Source organism: Gadus chalcogrammus, chromosome 7 (assembly GCF_026213295.1).
Source record: "Gadus chalcogrammus isolate NIFS_2021 chromosome 7, NIFS_Gcha_1.0, whole genome shotgun sequence".
NCBI lineage: Eukaryota > Metazoa > Chordata > Actinopteri > Gadiformes > Gadidae > Gadus > Gadus chalcogrammus.
In genome coordinates this window covers 4,841,266-4,863,497 of record NC_079418.1, presented here as the reverse complement: position 1 = coordinate 4,863,497, position 22,232 = coordinate 4,841,266, and the positions used below count along the sequence as shown (strand labels likewise).

Here is a 22,232-nt window from a genome sequence, read left to right as displayed (position 1 = left end):
AGAAACAATGATTAGATCCATAATGAATGAATGAATACGTTATTCCAGACTCAGGGTTACATATTTGAACGCAATGCATTACACTGCTTGGGCGTCATCGTTTGCGTGATCTTTTGAAGAAACGTAGCGTTGCAAAACCTGGGATGGACTAAGGTGGACCGCCGTCATTGCAGCTCTCTGCTACGTCACTACACTGTCCACATGTTTCACAAATAGAGTTTGAGGAGACGTCGTCAGATTCTGTATATTGCTTAAATTCTCCAAAACAGTGGGCGCTAAAGATCAGCGCACGGTAGGCCATTGCATCCAATGAGCTCGAGTTGAAAAAGTATAATGCTTACAGCACCTGGTATTCCCAGGCGGTCACCCATCCAAGTACTAACCAGGCCCGACCCTGCTTAGCTTCCGATATCAGACGAGATCTGGCGTGCCTAAGGTGGTATGGCCGTAAGCAATTATAGGGTTGACCATATTAGCTTTTATACAGGAGGAGGACGTAAGGAGTGAGAGCGCTGCCGTGGCCAGAGACGGGACTTGTACAGAAACAATGATTAGATCCATAATGAATGAATGAATACATTATTCCAGACTCAGAGTTACATATTTGAACGCAATGCATTACACTGCTTGGGCGTCATCGTTTGCGTGATCTTTTGAAGAAACGTAGCGTTGCAAAACCTGGGATGGACTAAGGTGGACCGCCGTCATTGCAGCTCTCTGCTGCTCCCTGCTAGCAGCGTCACTACACTGTCCACATGTTTCACAAATAGAGTTTGAGGAGACGTCGTCAGAGTCTGTATGTTGCTTAAATTCTCCAAAACAGTGGGCGCTAAAGATCAGCGCACGGTAGGCCATTGCATCCAATGAGCTCGAGTTGAAAAAGTATAATGCTTACAGCACCTGGTATTCCCAGGTGGTCACCCATCCAAGTACTAACCAGGCCCGACCCTGCATAGCTTACGAGATCAGATGAGATCGGGCGTGCCTTTTTTTTTTTTTTTTTTTTTTTAATCTTTTTTTATTATTTTCCAGTTCACACATTTTCAGCAACCGATAACAGAGTATTATTTACATACATCATCTCTGGGAAACTCTGGGAAAAACTTTAACAAACCCAACTTAATCTCCTTCCCTTATCCTCCCCACATCAATTAATCCCAATGAAGGCAGGACAAATGTTGCGCCAAATCAAAAAATACAGCTCAATCTGCATGACCCGGTCTTTTCACCAGTTAAACACAATCTCCCCTCCCTCCCCTTCAGAGACTAATTTACTCCCACTCAAAAATAAATTTTCCGCCTTGTCTCCTCCATACTTATACATTAAGTTCACATCTCTTTTCATTATTGATTTAAACAACATTTTTATTTTCACTTTCCGCCCCTCAAAGTGTGCGTAGTTCCTCCTGCAGACGACCGCGAGTCTGGCATGGCTCAAAACAAAATTCATTAGACAAAAATTAACGTCTATTCTTTTTTCAAACGTACCAAACAAAAACAATGTCCTCCACCCTCCCTCCAAGTCCAAATCAGCAGCCCAGTTTTCTTTCAACAGTTCTTTCAAAAACTCAAAGAAATCAACTAACTCCCCACAGTCCAAAAAATAATGTAAAAAGCTCTCATGACCACTTTTGCAAACATCACACATCACATTTACATCATTATTAATCTTATTTAGCACCACGTTTGTATAAATCCTATTGTGTCTGATCAAGAAATCGTTGTTCTCACACTCTATACTATTATACCTTATCCCCATATTTGACCATATTTTCTTTACATTCATACCCACAAACACTCTGCTCCACACTTTCTCAGCTGCCGGCTCCTTCATCACATCCACTATCAACCATCTGTATACTTTCTTCACACTCATTTCTCCAATTTTAGTCTTTTTCCCATTCTCCATCACATATAGCTCAGGCATACTTGTTTCTCCCTTCACCACACATTCACTTTGGATGATCCTGGCCCACTCTAAGGGTATACTGGTTTTAATCTTTTCATATATTTTATTTATTTTCTCTCTATTATCCATCCCCTCCACCTCGCATACCTGATCATAAATGCAATTGTTTCTCAAGAATCCTGGGATGACCTCATAAATGATGTCCTTTATTTGTCTAATCCCTCCTTCTATGAATTTGGGCTCATATAATGTTTTGCCATTGTGTTTAATTTTTTCGTTTAAAAACAGGGGCAGTTTTACCAACGGTTGTATCCTCTCGCATTCATATTGCATCTTAGGTAGGAATTTCCTCCAGGCTTCAAAGACCTCCCTATAAAATTCTGGTATGGTTATCGTCATTGACTGTTTTAGGCCCATGTACCACACATACTGTCCTATGCCACCCACATCATTCATATATTTCTCCATAAAATCCTTCCACCCATATTTATATCCTCCCACAATATATTTCTTCACCGTTTTAATCCTTAATGCTGTCTTTTTTGTTTCTATATGTAATAAATTCAGCCCTCCTTCACACCTTTTTCCCACCAGTGTCCCATGTGCAATCTTAACTCCCTTCCCCTCCCATATAAAATCACACACAATTTTGTTAAGGTCGTTCTTAACCCATATTGGCATTTCTAATACAGACAACACATACACATAGCCTGATAGTAGCAAACTATTAACCACTGTAACCTTTCCCTTTAACCTGAGCTTCCTTGCCTTCCACCTCCCACATACAGTTTTTATTTTGTTGATAACTCCTGTCCATGTTGTCTCAGTTGCCTCTTTAGTTTCAACACCTAAATATATGCCCAACACTTTAATATACCTATCCTGCACCCTTAAACCTACTCCCTCTCTCTCTATGTTACCTATATACATTATTTCGGATTTTTCTTTATTTATTCTCGCGCCCGACGCTCTCCCATATATCTCTGCCAATTCTAGCACCCTTTTCACACTGTTCCCATCCCTCACCGTTATTGTTGTGTCGTCTGCATATTGATTTATTGTATGTATGCTCCCAGATGGTAGTTGTATGCCCTGAACTCTTGCGTCGTTTTTAATTAGTAAGGCCATGGGCTCTGCTGAAATGGCATAGAGCAACGCCGATAGGGGACATCCCTGCCTTATCGATCTCCCAAGACAAAATCTGTCAGTCAGCACTCCATTTACTTTGACACAGCTCCTTGCACCCTCGTACAACCTCCTGACCCACCCCACTAATCTCTCTCCAAATCCAAATCTCACCAGTAATCTAAATAAAAACTCATGCTCCACCCTATCAAATGCTTTATTCCAATCTATAGCTAACACTATTCCCCCTGCCCCGTCTCTCTTCATGAATTCTATTGTATCCCTAACTGTCGCTATTGTGTCAGCTATATCCCTACCTGGTATACTGTAACTTTGAGATGTTTTAATTATATTCCCTATCACTTGTTTTATTCTGTTAGCCAACACCTTGGCCAGAATTTTGTAATCTACATTTAGCAGACTTATAGGCCTATAATTCTGCAAGTCTAGTTTACTTCCTTTCTTCTTAAAAACTAAGGTAATCACACCTTCTACCATCCTACCCTGCACTATCCCTGTTTTCTCAGTCTCCCTGAATACCTCTACTAAAATTGATGCCATCTGCTCCTTATATACTTTATAAAATTCAATCCCTATCCCATCACTCCCAGGACTCTTCCCGCTTTTCAGCCCCTCTATCGCCTCCATCACCTCCATCCTACTTATCTCTCTGTCACACCATTCACTATCGTCCACACTCAGCTTGCTTTCTACACTATCCAGTACCTCCACTATACTGTCCTCCTCTAATCCACCCCTCTGATATAACTCCCCATAAAACTCTTGCACCCTCTCCAGTATGGCCACATAGTCTGCTACTACCTCCCCCTCCTTTTTCCTGATTTCATGTATATATGTCCTGCTTTGTTTGCTTTTTTCTAGGCCAAGAAAATACGCTGTGCACCTTTCTCCCTCCAGCGCATATTTAGCTTTGCTCCGTAAAATTGCTCCTCTACATTTCTCTGCCTCATATCTCTGAAGTTCCATCTTTACCTCTATATAATTCTCCATGCTGTAACCTTCTTCATTCTCTGCTTTACTCAGCTCTACCCTCAGTCTTTCCCTCAACTCCTTCTCATTCTTCATCATTTTCACTTTTCTTTTCTTACTGTACCAAATGCTTATTGATTTAATCTTATTCTTCACTTTCTCCCATATCTCCCCAATCTAAACAAATCTAGCTCCTCTTTCAGCTGCTATTGGTGACTTTTGGCGACTTTTTGAGGTGAAAGCACTAGCCTTGACCAGAGTGACGATGACTCACTGGTTCTGTGAGCTAGGACAGTCTGTCTGTGTCTGGAGGGAGGTCTGGAGTAGGTCTAACTCTGCCATTTAGATTGTTAATATATATTGTATATTGTGTGGCGGCAGTAGCACAGGTGGTAGAGCGGGTTGGCTAGTAACCTGAAGGTTGTTGGTTCGATCCCCAGCTTCACCAAGCAGAGTATCGAGGTTTCTTTGACAAAGCACCTAACCCTGACTGATGTCGCGATGTGATGTCGAATCCAGACAGAAGCGCCCCAAGGCCATGAAGCGGCGAGAGCCGAGTGGGAAAAAATGATGTATACAAAAATATGTTATGTTTAAATGAGAAACAATTGTTTGATTAAATTGTAATCTTTTTGATTGGATAAAACAAATTATTTCTGATAGATATTTCTTAAATGAGAAACAATTGTTGGAGTGAATCAATATTTTTTTGTTTAGGATTTAACATACGATTTAAATGTATTAACTTCATTCAAAGAATTGAATTATACTTGGTGCCAAGTTGTATTATTTTGTTTTTATGAACATAGGAAATATTGTTTGAGGCAAGCTATATATTTGTCATTGGCTCAAGTTATGTAATATAGATGTGAACCATTACCCTTGTTTTTTTTAATTGGTTCATCAGAAGGCTTTTTCCAGTGTAAAACCCAGGTGGTGACTTTCTTTTTGGCCGGGCAGTGTAACTAGCCTCCAAAGCAGATGAAGGATTCTACTTACCTTAGTGGTTCAATCTGCATCCTCCATCGTTGCTGGTTATGTTAGGTAAAGCCTCTGAGGCAGTTAAGAAAGGACACTACTTTTCTGTGCTGATACTTCCAGGCTGGCAATGGCACCATTGCTAGTCACGGGCATATAGAAAAGGAGCTAAATCTAATATAACCAGCCTGAAAGGGGGATGAACAATGTACCAGGAGAAAAGTACACTCTAAAAAATGTGACCATTGGTTACTTAAAAAAATTATGGCAACAAAGTGACACGTAAAACAATTGAATAGATTTTAATTGCTACAATTTTAATTAATAAGTATTGAATAAATTAACTATATTCAAACTAAATAAGTAAGTAAATTGTGATAACAAAAAATGTGTTGGATTTAGTAATAACTTGCCAAATACATAGCAATATAGCACAAAAATATTTTGTAAATCTAAATTAATTTCCATCTACATTTACTATATATTTGGTGTAGATTTATCTACATTTACTATATATTTGGTGTAAATCGATCTACATTTACTATATATTTAGTGTAAATTGATCTACATTTACTATATTTTTGGTTAAAATTGATTTATATTCACTGAATATCTGGTGGAAATCTTTTTATATTTACTGAATAAAAAATATGTCGACTCATATTTGAGCACATTTCTACTCAATTCAACACATTTACACTGCTATAGTTACTGATCCATACCTAAAACAAATTTTTTAATTCCACTATCAATTGGCATCACAGGAATAGAAATCTATTCAATAGTATTAATTGTCGCTTTGTTGCCATAATTTTTCTATGCATAATCCACTCAATATCATGCATTTACTAAAGAAGGGGTCAAAAGATACACATGTATAACCATAAAAGCATGTTAACATTTATTTCTGGAACTTTGTCTGAACATGTTTATCTAACATTTTTCAGGTGCAATAAATAAATTTTTTTTGAAAGAGGGGTTATTTGGAAAAAGGCAGAAATTTAACAAACTGCAGAGTGTATTTTTACATGCGCCAAACGAAATCATCAGGGCCAATATCTTTTACAAACAGCTTCAATTTGCATTCCTTTACAGTGAACAAAGATTAAGAACAACGGCCTTTGCCAACTCTAAGTAAAAAACATTATGCCACTCCCCTGAAATGAGTATGGTTATTTGGATTTTTCAGAACAATCAACTGCAGCACAGAAAATCAGGCATTGAACAGAGCCTTCAGTCCGCTTCTCAAGCTTAAACTAGTAGCTTATTTTTGAGGCTCTTCACTTTTGGGGACAGCTTCGAACTATCCAGTTCGAGAAAGAGCTTCTGGAAGGCCTCAAATGTGTACCTGAGCTCCTTGGGATAGGCCAGATTCACTGCGTATGCTAACCCAACGAGCATGGAGCAAGCCCATGGCATGTTACTCAGAGCGCTCAGAACTTTGATACCATCCACCACGATACCAACGTCGGGATCTTCCGATGTACTAGTCTTCAAATTGTAGATTTTCATGTTTTGTAGAGCAAGGTCCTGTGACACAACGTCTTCATCAGCATCCTGAAATAGCAAACACATTACAGCAAAATATTAATGACCAAATTGAACATCTCCTAAAATGCTTCAAACCCTTTGACAATTAAAAGGCAAGACTGTCCGTCTATTTTGCCATTTGTCACATTGTTATCCAAGATTAGTTAAAAAAGGATCCAACCAGCTTATTAACAAATGATATAGCACTGTGAGCTCATTCTTGAAGCTTAAAGTCATCCTAAGCAACTTATTTTAGAGGTTACTTCAGTCTCTCTGTAAAAATGTCTCTCAACTGTTTTGTGAGTTCTCAGGAAGAATATAAAGAGATAGGGAGTTTTAAGTAAAACGTATTTCTGCAGTAGTAATTTAAAATTGCCAAAGTGTATTTACATGTTGTATTTCAACATGTACTTTTACTTACATCATACTCTTTTAAGAGTTCATCTGTCGATTCCCCAAGGTACACCATCAAACATCGAATGACAACATCTCTTGTCACGTGGATGCTTCGATTGCTTGGAGCCTGAAATGAAAAAATAAGCATTATTCTACTTCATTTAAGAATGCTCGATTCTGATTGGCTGGGAGGGGTGCATTAATCCGGCATATTGCCCGCTGACTTGTCAGTTCTACTTGCTGCTGACTGAGCACAGTAGATCAATATGCCGCTTGTATCGTTTTCTATCACATACATTTCCAACATGAGGTCCATAGTAAAAATAAACCAAGGAGTGCATGTTTGATCGATCGTCATTAAAACTGACTTGATACGAATGTAGCAACTACGTTATTAAACTAGTGATCAGATCCAGCCTAGTGTGGTTGCTATAGAAACGAGTTACCTACAGCTGAGCTAACGTTATTCACCGTAGTTCTAAAGGGAACTACTTTTCGAGGGAGATGAACTTAAACAGAGTATACATTTAATAAGCATGCAATACGAATACGAAAAAGGCTAATTATTAAAGTATTTGAATTGTTTTATTATGTTGGCCGGCTCGAAGTAGAATAAACAGAATAATCACCTCAAGGCAGGGCAATAAACAGTTTGATATGCCCGGCTCGCGAAAGGTTACCGCCCGAGACAAAGTCTCGGGCGGTAAGCCGTCCACGAGCCGGGCATATCAAACTGTTTATTGCCCGGCCTCTCGGTGAATATTCCTTACTTAGGCCCTAGGCACCCCTAGACTGGGGCAAAATCCCCAACTTCATACTGTAAGCACCACAGATCATTTATTTTTTCGCTCACGGCAATGAGACCTAAAACAAAATGGAAACGTCCTTTCTGGCTGATCTCTATTATAAATAAATATGAAGACATATTGTTAATGAACGTTAAGAATTGGGGGGGGGGGGTAGTTTGACGATACAGTTTAACTGTATCGTCAAGCTACGGACTTCAGTGGGGGTTTCACTCCGTCTGCGCACGGCACCTTCTCAACGAGCAGATGTGCGCCTGCAGCCAGAGGGGGCGCCAAAATACCTATTCCCCACACAATGTTATGTAGTACTTCATTGATAACCGCTACGCAGCGCGATTTTTTTTAACTGCTCGTGGCGCCCCCCATGTGACTTGGCGCCCCCCACAAATATGCCGCCCCGGGCGGCTGCCTGGTTCGCCCGTACCTAAAACCATGATTGTATTCTGACCCTGGACACGGCTGTTTCTGTCTTGTTGAATATGCACCAAACACAAAACTATTTCCAATAAAAAAAATAAGGCCAAATTGATCAAACAGAACGAGCTAACAGACAAACATTGTTTTGAAATGTAACGAAATCCATGGCCTTAATAAAATATTAATAGAGACAATGACAGTAAACCGTGCAAATGGCTTACCTCTGAAAGCAAGAATCCTTTGGTCTCTGAGATTAGCTCCTTGCTAGCTAGCTAGCCAACGTGGTTGTTGCGTGATACAGGGCATGGGTGAGCGAGAGGGAAGGGCGAGGAAGGAAAATTAGTATAAGTAGATCATTTGACGTGTCTTAAAAGAGCATTAAATAACAGGAAAATAGTTAAAAAGCTCAACATAATTGTCGCATTGAGCAGACCACTTTGTCCTTTTGGTCGAGGCAAACCGGCCTCTGTATTGTAGGCTACGACGGAGTATTAGGGCCACACGTGAAGAAAAAAATATTTTTTGCCTTGACGAGATTAAAATCGACACGTCGACTTTAAAGTCATCATGTCGACATTAAACTCGAAATGTCGAGAATAAAGTTTAAATGTCATGTCGACTTTAATCTCGACGTGTCGACTTTAAACTCGAAATGTCGAGATGACACGAATTGCATTGACGGTTTTAGTCGCTATATTGTTTGGATGGAGGCCTACACCACAAACAATGACCCCAGGGTTATTGCCGACTACTTCGTGTCATCCGCTGCACGCTTGGGAGGATGCCCAGAGCGTCTGCGTGCTGACAGAGGAACGAAAAATGGACACGTCGAGAATAAAGTCGATATGATGTTTCAACTTTATTCTCGACATTTCGAGTTTAATGTCGACGCGACTTTAAAGTCGACGTGTCGATTTTAATCTCGTCACGGCAAAAATATATTTTTTCTTCACGTGTGGCCCTAATACTCCATCGTAGTACTGACTTCGAATCACAGCAACAAAGCTTCATTTTGACTTTACAGCAGAGTAAGGTTGACATTATTGGTAACAAACGGGAAACAATGTTCACATGCTACTGCATCTTGGTTTAACAGTATCTGTTAACGAATATAATGAAAAGTTATTTACCTTTTGGGAAGTGGCAGTCCCAGAAATGTGCTGACTGCATGTGCTGACAGACGTCCATGTGGCGCAAAATGCCCGCTCGGCGGAATGAAGGTTATAAGAGCCAAAGACCAGTGCTGATAAAATATAATTAAATACTACTAAGGGGATCATAGCAGATTTTTTTCGGACATAAATAGTAAAACACAATTACCTAATAAAAAACATGAAATTGATTGAATTCAGCTAAATGTGTATCCAAACTGCTTTAAGTCTTTTTTATTATGTAAAGGTTGCTACTGTTTATTTATCAAATATGAATTAACCCTATTCCCTTTTTTTTACTGTGTAAAATGATTAAAACCAAAGATCTCTGAATGGGTCAAATTTATAGATTTTATGGAACTTTGATCGTCCTCATAAAATACAATTAAATACTACTAAGGGAATTACAGCTGATTTTACTCCATCAAAAAATAGTAAAAAACAATTAATAAAAACACAAAAGGTATTGAAAATATGATTCAAAACTGCACAAAGTCTTTTTTATTACATAAAGGTTGCTATCTTTTATCTATTGAATATTAATTAACACCAGTCCAAGTTTTTACAGTGTAGAATCCTTTCTTATCTGCTTATATTACCTACATTATAGGTTGCAACTCAACAATGCATGTCTGAAAATGGATCCTGATAAAAATGTTATGTTTTTTTCTTGTTAAGTGACCACAACAGACGGAGTTATTCGGCGGCATGATAAGGCAATGAAAAGATTCTCGCAATATGGCTCGATGAAGAAGGCTTTTGAAAAGCTGAAGGTTGACAGGAACACAATTGCCAGGACTGCTGTGATTGCAGAGCTGTTCCTCACCTTCCCGGATCGTTTCAAAGAGCTCAATAGAGAGCACGATGATAAGATAGCCGACTTTGCAGAGCGCTGCAGGATATGGCAGAGGTCATAACTGAAAACAAAAAAAAGGGCAAGCTCCTCCCGATAATGTACAAATATACTTAATGGTTTGGGTTTTAGGTTCAAAGGGGCATGGGTTCTAGGTTCAAAGGGGCATGGGTTCTAGGTTCAAAGGGGCATGAGCAACACTGAAAGTTTGTTCAAATCAGTGAATATCTCCTCACAATCCCCTCAACAAAACATCTGGTGTTTATGGTTTTTTATCTATTTTGAGCAGCCGTTTAAAATATTATTTATTTTAATGTAACTGTTTTGTTCTCATACTTGTTCATTTAAGGACGGGAAAGTGCTTTTTTTTTAAGTGGTTCTTATTTCATTTTGGCCACAACTGTATACATTTTTTGTTTTGTGTCTTAATGTAAATAAAAGAGACCGTCTTGACTTATATTGCTTTTGTTTAGGTATTTCCTCATGTAATACCCAAATGCTTCATGTTACATTTATGAAGTTGTGACTACTGCACACTGTTGTGTGTGTAATTAAGTGTAATAACATTTACTGAAAAGTCCAAATTGTTTCACTTTGAGGTAAAGGGAATAATTCATGACAGTATAATAAAGGTCTGATGGACAATCAATGTCAAAATGAGCCAGTGTAGTAACTTTTAATGACATATTATTGAAATGTCCAAATTGTTTCACTTTACTTGAGGCCAACAGAATCATTCATGAGCCTGTTGTAAAGGCATTAGACAGTGTAATAACGCTTCATGACATGTTAATGAACTGTCCAAATTGTTTCACTTTACTTGAGGCCAACAGAATCATTCATGAGCCTGTTGTAAAGGCATTAGACAGTGTAATAACGCTTCATGACATATTATTGAAATGTCCAAATTGTTTCACTTTACTTGAGGCCAACAGAATCATTCATGAGCCTGTTGTAAAGGCATTAGACAGTGTAATAACGCTTCATGACGTGTTATTGAAATGTCCAAATTGTTTCACTACTTGAGGCAAACAGAATCATTCATGACAGTACAATGAAGGTCTCATGACAGTCAATGTCAAAACATTCCGCATATGACAGTTTAATGTAATCTTACATAAATCGAAATTGTTTCTTTACATTTGATTATTAAGCCTACTATGACATGTTTATGACAGGTCATGTTATTGGTTAATGTCAAGTCGACATAACCAAGACATCGACAAGATATTTTGTCTTCGTTAATGTCAGGTTGTCATAACAAAGACATCGACAAGTTATTTTGTCTCAGCTTATGTCAGGTTGTCATAACAAAGATATCGACAAGTTATTTTGTCTCAGCTTATGTCAGGTTGTCATAACAAAGACAATCGACAAGTTATTTTGTCTCAGCTTATGTCAGGTTGTCATAACAAAGACATCTCATCCAATGTCAATGTTGCATTAAACGTGACATAATTGACCGAATGACACTTTAATAGTCATAACTATTCATAATGTCCATGACAGGTGTCATGTCATGGTTATGACAGTGTAATGACAGTCTTATGACAGTCTTATGTATACACCTTCAAATAAAGTGTTACAGAATTTTCATAATGAACTCTAAACAATTCATACCAAAGAAGCACAACTAGGGAGAAATTGTGGGGATGATTTAGTGTGGCTTTCCTTTCCATGCAAAATCAGCAGAGAGAGAGAGAGAGAGACATAATGAAAGTTCTATCTCTCCCTGGTCATCCAACCCAGACACATTGACATCATAGAGCTGCTGGGTCAACCCCCGCTCCCTGCCACAGCCTTCCGCTTGATAGGATGCAGTCAGTCTAATCCAAGGGAGTGAAATAACAATGACCAAACCACCAGGGGCCTCACTTATCAACCCCAGGTAGAAAATAATCTTAATTCTCTTTTAGGAATGAAATTTAGGATGTGCTTCTGTACAAAAAAAATCTGCATTTATCAAATATGCGCAAGGCAATCGTACACACATCAGTAGGTAATTAATCCTGATAAATCCCACCTGTTCTTAATTACCATGCACATTCACGCTCAGACCATTTGCATTCAGAAATGCCTCCAATTAACAATAGATGGTCAAAGACTTCCCTTTCCTTACCAAGGAAAGGGAAGTCTGAGGTCCTCTGTTGGATCTGCTGCCCCGTCGATCCGACCCTGGACAAGCGGTTTGAAGAGCAGCATGAGGTCACAACGCATCCTTTATAGTACCGTAATTTTCGGACTATAAGCCGCGCCTTTTTCCCCATTTTTCGAGTCTGCGGCTTATATAACGATGCGGCTAATCTATGGATTTTACAGGTTACCGACGAGTCCACCGACTTTAACTCTTTGGGCTCTATGACCGGTCCGCGCCATGCCGCGCCCCGCCACCAGTGGCGGGCTCCAGCAGGAAATGCTGGAGACCGGAAAAGCCTCAAGTAGCGCGCGAAAGTAAAAGTGGAACCTTGAGTGGTAGGCTACGAAAGACAGAACGAGAACGAGAGCAAGACAAATATTACGAAAGCGAAACAGTTTGTGGAACGGAAGTTTTCATGCACAAACCCTCATTATGGAAAACAAACGTAGAATTGCATATGATGCAGCTTTTAAGTTAAAGGCAGTCAATCTGGCTGTAAAAGAAGGAAATAGAGCTGCTGCACGTGGCCTTGGCATCAATGAGTCAATTGGTGAGACGTTGGAAACGCCAGCGAGAAGAACTGTCTCAATGCAAGAAGTCAAAAAAAGCTTTCAGAGGTAATAAAAGCAGATGGCCCGAACTTGAAGACTTTCTTGAAGATTGGGTGAACACACAGAGAGCAGACGGCCGAGGTGTTTCCACCATGCAGATCCGACTGAAGGCTAAAACAGTCGCCACCGAAATGAAAATTGAAAATTTCAGAGGCGGCCCATCCTGGTGTTTCAGATTTATGAGACGAAAGGGACTGTCCATAAGGGCGCGGACGACTGTGTGTCAGCAACTCCCTCCCGACTACAAGGAAAAAATAACAAACTTCGGCGAATTCACACAAAGAAAGATAGAGGAATATTCCATCGGACCGGACCAGATCATAAATATGGATGAAGTGCCTTTGACGTTTGACCTGCCTCTCACTAGGACTGTTAACAAGAAAGGTGAATCGTCCATCACGTTGAGAACCACTGGCCACGAGAGAACGAATTTCACTTGTGTTCTTGGCTGCACAGCATCTGGATTAAAGCTTCCGCCAATGGTGATTTTTAAGCGGATTACAATGCCGAAAGAAAAGATCCCGAACGGCATCTCCTTTAAAGTCAACAAGAAAGGGTGGATGATGGAAAGCGTGATGAAGGAGTGGCTGAATGAGTGCTACGTCAAGCGCCCTGGAGGATTCTTTCGCCAAAAAAAAGCTTTGCTCGTTTTGGACAGCATGAGGGCCCATATAACGGATAATGTGAAAGCAGCCATCAAGAGCACAAACTCGATTCCAGCTGTGATTCCTGGGGGCACAACGAAGCATCTGCAGCCACTCGACATCAGTGTCAATCGTCGCGTTCAAAGTGGCACTACGCGTTCAGTGGGAGGCGTGGATGACTAGCGGCGATAAATCATTCACCAAAACTGGTCGCATGCGAAAAGCAACTTTCGCTCAAGTTTGCGAGTGGGTCCTGATGGCGTGGAGGAGTGTCAAAACATCCACGATCATTAACGGGTTCCGAAAGGCTGGACTACTGCGTGATGAAGAGGAGGACGCCGCCACAGCTGAGGCCCATTCAGAGGCTATTCGATTCCGACAGTGACGAAGAGGAGTTTGTTGGTTTTGACAGCGACAACGAAGGAGAGAGGAGAGTGGCTGACGAAGCCACCCTGAACCTGTTCGTTTCCGACACTGAAGATGAGGACTTTGGTGGTTTTAGTACGCAGGAAGAAGACGGAGATGAGGATTAATGACTTGACTTTTCTGGTTACAGCCGTGTTCTGGTAGGCTGATTACCATATATTTTAAGCAGCCTCGTTGTTGCAACTTTAGGCTTACGCGCTTACTGTCGTGTTACAGGCACTTTATTTTGCACTTTTAAAAAAACACATTTAATTTAGCCATTGATATTGCCTCGTCAAGCGCTGTAAGCTTCGTTTTTTGTTATGTTATTATTACTGTAGGCTACAACGTAGATAAACGTTCAAAGATGTTCACACTTTTTCAAGGTTTTTCCAAAATAGCCAATGTTAATAAATGTTTGACGCTATTACGGTAACAAATTTTGCTGGGGAACCCCTATGCACTCCCTCAAGGACCATTGATTGAAAACCACTGCTGTGTAGATCACTGCCGGTATGTGCGCTGGGAGCGCACCGTTTAAGTTTGAAAGTTGAAATGTTTGTGTGTCTGATACGCTATGTGATACAGTACTGTTTACACAGCACAGTACCGTATATGTTCTGTAGCTACTATTGCACTAAATGGTAATACGTTATGCAAATATGCAACTTGTTTGTTGAAATGTTAATAAATGGGAGCTTCCTCAAGCAGCCATCTCTTTCCCGACAATCCCCTCTGTGCACGAAACCTTGCATATTGTAATTAAATATTAAAACACCCGCGGCTTATAGTCCAGTGCGGCTTATCTATGTACACATCATTCAATTTAGCTGCTGCGGCTTATACTCAGGTGCGCCTTATAGTGTGGAAAATACGGTAGTCAATAATGCCCCCCAAAAAGGACCAATTCGAGAGCACCCCCGTTTCCGGAAGCAATTATAGAAATGCGAGGGTGGGGGCCACAACAGCTGGGGGGTTGAGGGGTTGGACCCCTAGTACCGATTTGAGAGGGCTTCCGTTTCCGGTCAGGGGGTTGCGAGGGTGTGGGTACCTGTGTGTGTGTGTGTGTGTGTGTGTGTGTGTGTGTGTGTGTGTGTGTGTGTGTGTGTGTGTGTGTGTGTGTGTGTATGTGTACGCGTGCGTGCGTGTGTGTGTGTGTGGCAAATGGGGATGTGGGGGGGAAGCGTATATAATAATAATAATACATTTAATTTATAGTGCCCTTTTCATCCGAAGATCTCAAAGGGCTACAGGTTAAAAACAAAAATAAAAATAAAAAGGGGGTTTTAAAAACATCTAAGAGTGCGAGCCAAAGGTTTTTTTAAAAAGAAATGTTTTAAGACCTTTTTTAAAACAATCAGTGGATTGTGGTGCCCTCAAGGTATCAGGGAGGGCATTCCACAGGCGTGGGGCGGCAACACTGAAGGCCCTATCTCCCATGGTCCTCAGTTTGGTTCTGGGTATGTGGAGGAGGTTAGAGTGAGTGGAGCGGAGGGAGCGTGTTTTGCTATGTGGGTTGAGAAGTTCTTTGAGGTATGGGGGGGCATGTCCATGGATAGATTGGTGAGTGAGGACGGAAACCTTATACTCAATCCGGGTGGAAACCGGAAGCCAGTGGAGTGAGTGGAGGATGGGGGTAATGTGCTCATGCTTACGCACTCTCATCAGGATCCTAGCTGCAGAGTTTTGTACGTATTGAAGCCTCTGCAGGCTCTTGCTAGGGATCCCGATGAGTAGTGCGTTACAGTAGTCCAGTCTGGAGGAGATAAAGGCATGGACTAGTTTTTCGGAGTCTGAGAGTGAGAGAATGGGGCGGAGTTTGGAAATGTTGCGGAGGTGATAGAAGGAGGTCTTGCAGAGGTGGTTGATATGGGATTCAAAAGTGAGCTGGGGGTCCATTTTTACACCAAGATTTGTTACTGTTGATGAGAGTGGGATATTTGAGCCAGAAAAGCTGATGCTGGTTATGGATGATGATTTGGTCTGGTGAGAGGTGCCGATCAGGATGGCTTCGGTTTTGGCGCTGTTGAGTTGGAGGAAATTGTGCTCCATCCATGCCTTTATCTCCTCCAGGCACGTGGTGAGTTTTGATGGGGATGACGGTGATGTTAAAGGTGGGGTGGCAGCTGTGGCATTGACATAGAGCTGTGTGTCGTCGGCATAGCAGTGGAATGAGAAACCGTGGCGGCTGATGACCTGACCAAGGGGGATGAGGTAGAGGATAAAGAGGATGGGGCCAAGGACTGAACCCTGGGGGACACCGCAAGTGACTGGTGTGTGAGTGGGTTCGATTTGGAGGGACCCAGGGAGATACATTCTATCCGGTTTTTGAGGTATGACTGAAACCAACTGAGGGGAGTGCCAGTGAGTCCAGTGGTGAGGTGGAGGCGGTTTAGAAGAATGTCATGGTCGACTGTGTCAAAAGCAGCAGAGAGATCCAGAAGGATGAGGAGGGAGGGGGAGACAGCGTCGGATGACCTCAGGAGGTCGTTTGTAACTCTTACGAGTGCTGTTCTGTGCTGTGGGCGGAGCGGAAACCGGACTGGAATTTTTCATAGAGGTTGTTTAGTTTGAGGTGGTTTTGAAGGTGGGTGGCAACTGCTTTCTCAAGTACTTTGGATATGAAGGGGAGATTGGAGATGGGCCTGTAGTGTGATAGGACTTCTGGGTCAAGGGTGTGTTTTTTGAGCAGTGGTCTGATTATGGCTTTCTTTAAGACGGGGGGAACGTGACCAGTTTGGAGAGAGTGATTTATAACAGAGGCGATCAGGGGACTTAAGACTGTGACATGGGTTTTTACCAGGGAGGTTGGGAGAGGGTCCAGGGCACAGGTGGAGGGTTTCATCTTCCTGATGATGTTCTGCACCTCTTCTGATGAAACCACAGGAAAGCAGTTTAGGGGTTGTGAAATGGCATATGTATATGGGGGAACGGTTTGGGTGGGAGGACCAGAAAGAGCAGAACGAATATGTGCAATCTTTGATTTGAAAAAATCCATGAAGTGATTGCACTGTTCTTCTGTGGTGCCAGTAAGTGGGGGGATTGTGGTTTGAGAAGATGGTTGACCGTAGGGAAGAGCCGTTTGGAGTTTCCTTGATTGTTTCTGATGGCGTCAGAGTAAAAAAGTGACCTTGCCTCTTTAAGGGACTTTGAATACTGTAGTTGGTGCTCCCGGTAGATTTGATTGTGAACAGTGAGGCCAGATGTTTTGTATCGCCGCTCAAGGACTCGCCCTGCTGCCTTCATCTTCCGCAGCCCATCTGAAAACCAGGGAGCTGGGCGGGTGAAGGTGACTGCTCTGGTTTTAACAGGTGCATGGTGATCCAGGAGGCTACTCAGATGGCTGTTGTAGTAGTCCACTGCTTCGTCGGCTGATGAGAAAAGTGTGGAGAGATGCTGAAAGTCTGCTGACAGGTGTTCTTGATTAATGTTTTTGAGATTTCTAAAACTGATATTTCGTCTAGGCTTGGAGAGGCTGGATGAGGATGGCAACTCCATAGAAATGATCTTGTGGTCAGAGACACCAAGGTCATACACCTGCAGGTTTGTGAGAGGGGCAGAGTTTGTGATGACCAGGTCCAAGGTGTGCCCCCTGGTGTGTGTGGGGACATCAACAAGTTGCTTTAAATTAAAGCAGTCCAATAGCTGAAGAAATTCAGCAGCAAAGCGGCAGGAGGGGGTATCGACGTGGATGTTCATATCACCTAAAATGATAACGTCGGCAGAGGATGTGCAGAAAGTTGTGAGAAGATTTGACATCTCAGGGATGAAAGATGTGTTCGGTTTTGGTGGTCGGTAAATAAGGAGGAACAGCACAGAGGAAGGGGGCTTACATTTAAAAGCAAGGCATTCAAATGAAGAGAGTTCAGGCAGGGGCTGCAGAGATAACTCCAGATCACTGCGATGGATGACCGACAGGCCGCCACCACGACCTGTACTGCGGGCTTTCTGGAGGTAGCTATATCCTGAGGGACAGCTCTCATTTAAGGAGGAGAAAGTATCTGGTTGGTGCCAGGTCTCTGTGATGCACATAAAATCCAGACATTTATCCAGTATATGATCATGTATTAGGCAGGATTTGTTGCTGATTGATTGGGCATTAAAAAGTTCAATTTTGCTGCTGGATGAAGCAACACATCTTGGCAGTGGACGTAGCAGACTAGAGTCCACTCCACGTTTTCCATCCAATTCCCTGAGAGGTGTTGCCATGGAGATGCCCAAACTACTTATCCAGTAGGAGACAACGCTCTGATGACGTATGTGAGGTGCGACAAGACGCGTGACTGACCAGTGAGCCGGGATGGCAGGACTTTTCGGTGGGTTGAGGAACTTTCTTCGGGAGCCTCTGTGGATATAGCGCCGACGGCGGAGAAGTCCAAGTTGTTTAATCACTGTAATGTCCGGTGGAGTGAAGACATTTTTGAGATTCATCAGCTGGTTGACGGAGTAACTCAACATAGTGGTGCCGGCGGCAACGGGGGGAAAAGGTAGTGGTAGTGTGCACAGGTAGTGTGCTAGCAGCAACAGGTAGGCAACCGCTAGATTTGAAAAGGTCTACTGGTCGGACGCGGATAGTGAAATAGTTTAAAAAGGTTAAAAAGATTAAAAAAACTATTTAAAAACAAAACAAAACAATGTTGTTTTGGCTCGACTGGAGAAGCGGCGAAACAGAGAGCGCCAGCGTCCTCCCCAACCAGCCTACAACTCCCGATCACTAAGGCCCAATCCCGTTTCTTTGCTCACTGTCTCAACCCTACATCTCAACCCTAACCCTCATTGCTCATGCTCATTGCTACCCCTCATTGCTACCCTAACCGATCCCCTACCAAATGGGACAACCCTACCCTGTGACGTCATCATGGCCTCCCCGTGCCCCCTAGCAGATAACCAGACCCCTGGTAATGTTACAAGAGACAGACTGGCTGCCATTGTCTCGGGCAACGAGCAAGACCCATTGTAAAGATGTTTAACCTGAAATGGTATTTATATTTTGTAATTGGCCCGGCCTGCCAGACTGGCCACACTCACACTGGCAGATTTGAGCACGGATAGGTGCTAAAACAGCCACGGCCACGGCCAGAAGGCCTAGTGTGAGTGCCCCCTTAGATAATAATCGGTTAAGAACAAGAACACTTTAGAAGAAACCCTTTATTTAAATAAGAAACACTGAACCACACATCTAAAAATACACACAAACACACACCTAAAAATACACACACACACACACACACACACACACACACACACACACACACACACACACACACACACACACACACACTCTCAGTTTTTGAGAGAATGGTGGAGAATCACATCTTCTCCACCATTTCGCCAACTTTGCCTCGCTCTCCTCATGCCTCGCCTGCCCCCTGGCACTCTCCTCTTGGAAGGGGTGTCTGGGGTGGTGGAAGAGGTGCCTGGGGTGGAGGAGCATGAGGGAGAGGTGGGGGGGGGCTGGTGGCAGTGGACTCAACGAAGTCCTGAAAGAAAACGAATAAGAAGGAAATAGAAATTATATGCCAGAACTGGGTGATATGGCCATATGTTAGGTACAATATATAATAGCTATGTACACAATATAGTACTGCCAAAAAATACATTGATTAACCATGTAATATTACTAATATAATATAATATATTAGTATAATAATACTTATAGAATATTACTAATATAATATATATATGAGTAGGTATATATTACTTATAGATTATTAATAATGAATAACTAATAATATTACTAATATTACTTTCTATATTAGCTAAGAGTTTATTGTTTACTGTTTACTGTTTTTTGTTTACTTTTTATAGTTAGTTAGTTAAGAGTTTATTGTTTATCTTATCTTATATTATAATTATTGTTTACTGTTTATTTTACTTTTTATAGTTATCTTAGAGTGTATTGTTTATCTTATATTGTATATAATTTAATATTGTGTTGCGTTTCTTTCTGTAAGCTACTGGACAATCAATTTCCTTGAGGGAGTCATCCCAAAAGGATCAATAAAGCCTAATCTAATCTAATCTAATATAATCTAATCTAATATAATATATTAGTATAGTAAAGTTTATTTTTAACCTGGAGTCACTAGAACATGGAAGATCTGGATATCATACGACATGATATCCAGCCCGGTCGTATGAGCCCGGTCTGCAGCCCCGTCTGCAGCCCGGTCTGCAGCCCGGTCGATGGCCGGGCTGCAGAGCCCCTGATCGGGCATGCATCCCGGCCGAGAACCGGGGTCGGGCGGCCTGCGCAAGTCGGCCGGGGACTTTCGCGATCTTCCGCGAAAATCGGCCACAGACTTCCGAGAGTCCGCGGCCGAGTTTCGAAGCCCGCGGCCGGGCTGCAGAGTATAATTAATAAAATAATTACTAGTTAATTACAGAGAAAATACTTACATTTGTGTTTTTCCAATCCTGTCGCATCTTTTCGTCCTCCATCTTGTCTAGGATATTTCTTGATTTTCCGTTTTCTCGCAAGGTATTGTGGGAGCAAGTCAGAACTGAAGCGCTTTGAGGGGGCCCATCGAAAATCTCAATTTTGAGGGGATGTTAGCCCTCCCCCCTACCCCTTAAACTACATTTAAACAGTATTGGGACGTGACTCCACGGCGCGTGAACGCGCAACAGCGAGGGCTAGGGTTGAGATTTTCTATGTAGCAAAGAAATGGGAAAGGGCCTAAGATGTGATCAAAGCAATGGGTGAAAGTTGACCGTAGTCATGTGTGTGTGTGTGCATGTGTGTGTGTTTGGGTGTGTGTGTGTGTGGCTCAGTGTGTCTATAGGGAGCAGATGGCAAACTAAGGTGGGGTGCAGTGAGCGGTCATGTTGGGACATGCCTGTATGGGGTGTAAGTTGTAGTTGGGGGTCAAGCAGCGAAGCTGCGAGACAACCTATTGTTTTGGTACGTTTTCTTATTATTTTCCTGCCATGGGAGTCTATGGCAGCCCATAGAATGCCTTGGTGAAAAGTTGTGAAATTTGGCACACTAGTTCAGGACACTCCCATTAGCCCATGAAGCAAATGTGAGGTCGCTAGCTCATCAGCTATAGCGCCACCATCAGGTCAAAGTTGGACATGCTTTCATAACTTTCCACCCATTCGTCCAATATTCACAAACAAGGGATCATTGGAAGCCTTGGTCCAAGCCGAGTTCAAAGCACCCTATGACGTCATTTTGTGCTGATGTGTGTCCCGATAGGACTCACTATATTGATGCACCTAGCCGTTCCAGAATCACTCCAGAATCATGCTGTGACACCATGCTGTCAACAAGGTCACCATATATATATAGGTGTGCCTATATATATTCTTATGATAAAGTAAATTGCTTACTTTATAAATTTGTGTGTACCTCATATATCTTACGATAAAGTAAATTGCTTACTTTATAACTTCTTGTGTGCCTATATATATCTTACGATAAAGTAAATACAAGCAATGGTTGATTGTGACTGACGTGTATAGAGGGTGACAGGGCAGAGACGTAAAAGAGTTTTTTTGTTAATTCACAAGGCAAAAAGATACATCATTGTTTCGTATTAACCAAGAGAGAGACCTTGATCCCACTAAACGGGGGGGGATAAGTCTGAATTCGTATTAAAGTAACTGTTGTGAAGGGACTTAACAGAGTGACCTGGGTCGGACCGGGTTAAGACTGAGCCGAGCCGGTCCGAGCGCCTCCGTGTAACTGACGATTCACGGAAACAAGTGGGTCTCGACCTAGGTTGGTCCCGGGGAGCGTGCGTGCGACACCCAGACACACACACACACACAAAACACACCTCTGCGGAGCGGTGTGTGTGTCGTACGCAACAGTTCCTATAAATCACCGTGCGTGCGGTGCCAACACTCGACAGTGCCATGATGGATTTTCCGCCATCTTGGTTTATGTCAAAAACCTTCAAAATGCATCTCCTAACACAAATGTTCTCCAAACATCTCGAAACTCGGCACACATGATCTTCAGGCCATGCTTGATAAAAAACATCGAATCGATTTTTCAAATTCAAAACCGTTTGCCCGCTACAGCCAATCAAATTTGACCGCCAAGTCGCCAAACAGGAAGTTAGCCAATATCTCAGCAGCCCTTTGACATATCATAACCAACCTTGGTACATAGACCCATGACATCATCATGGGGACACCCAATTAATCTGGTGACCTTTGACCTCTAGGGGGTGCTGTTATTAATGTAGATGTGTTTTAACTCCTCTCTCTTCACATGAGTGTATTTCAAACTTATTTTCAATGTCTGGTGATACTATCAGATCTCCCCAT

The 22,232-nt window shown here is 42.1% G+C and overlaps 1 non-coding gene across 1 annotated transcript; it reads right to left on the bottom strand.

Moving 5' to 3' along the window:
* Positions 1 to 334: 334 nt before the first annotated feature.
* LOC130386756 (5S ribosomal RNA) lies at positions 335 to 453 on the bottom strand. The gene has a single exon (XR_008896204.1). It is a non-coding gene; the product is annotated as a 5S ribosomal RNA (ribosomal RNA).
* Positions 454 to 22,232: the final 21,779 nt, after the last annotated feature.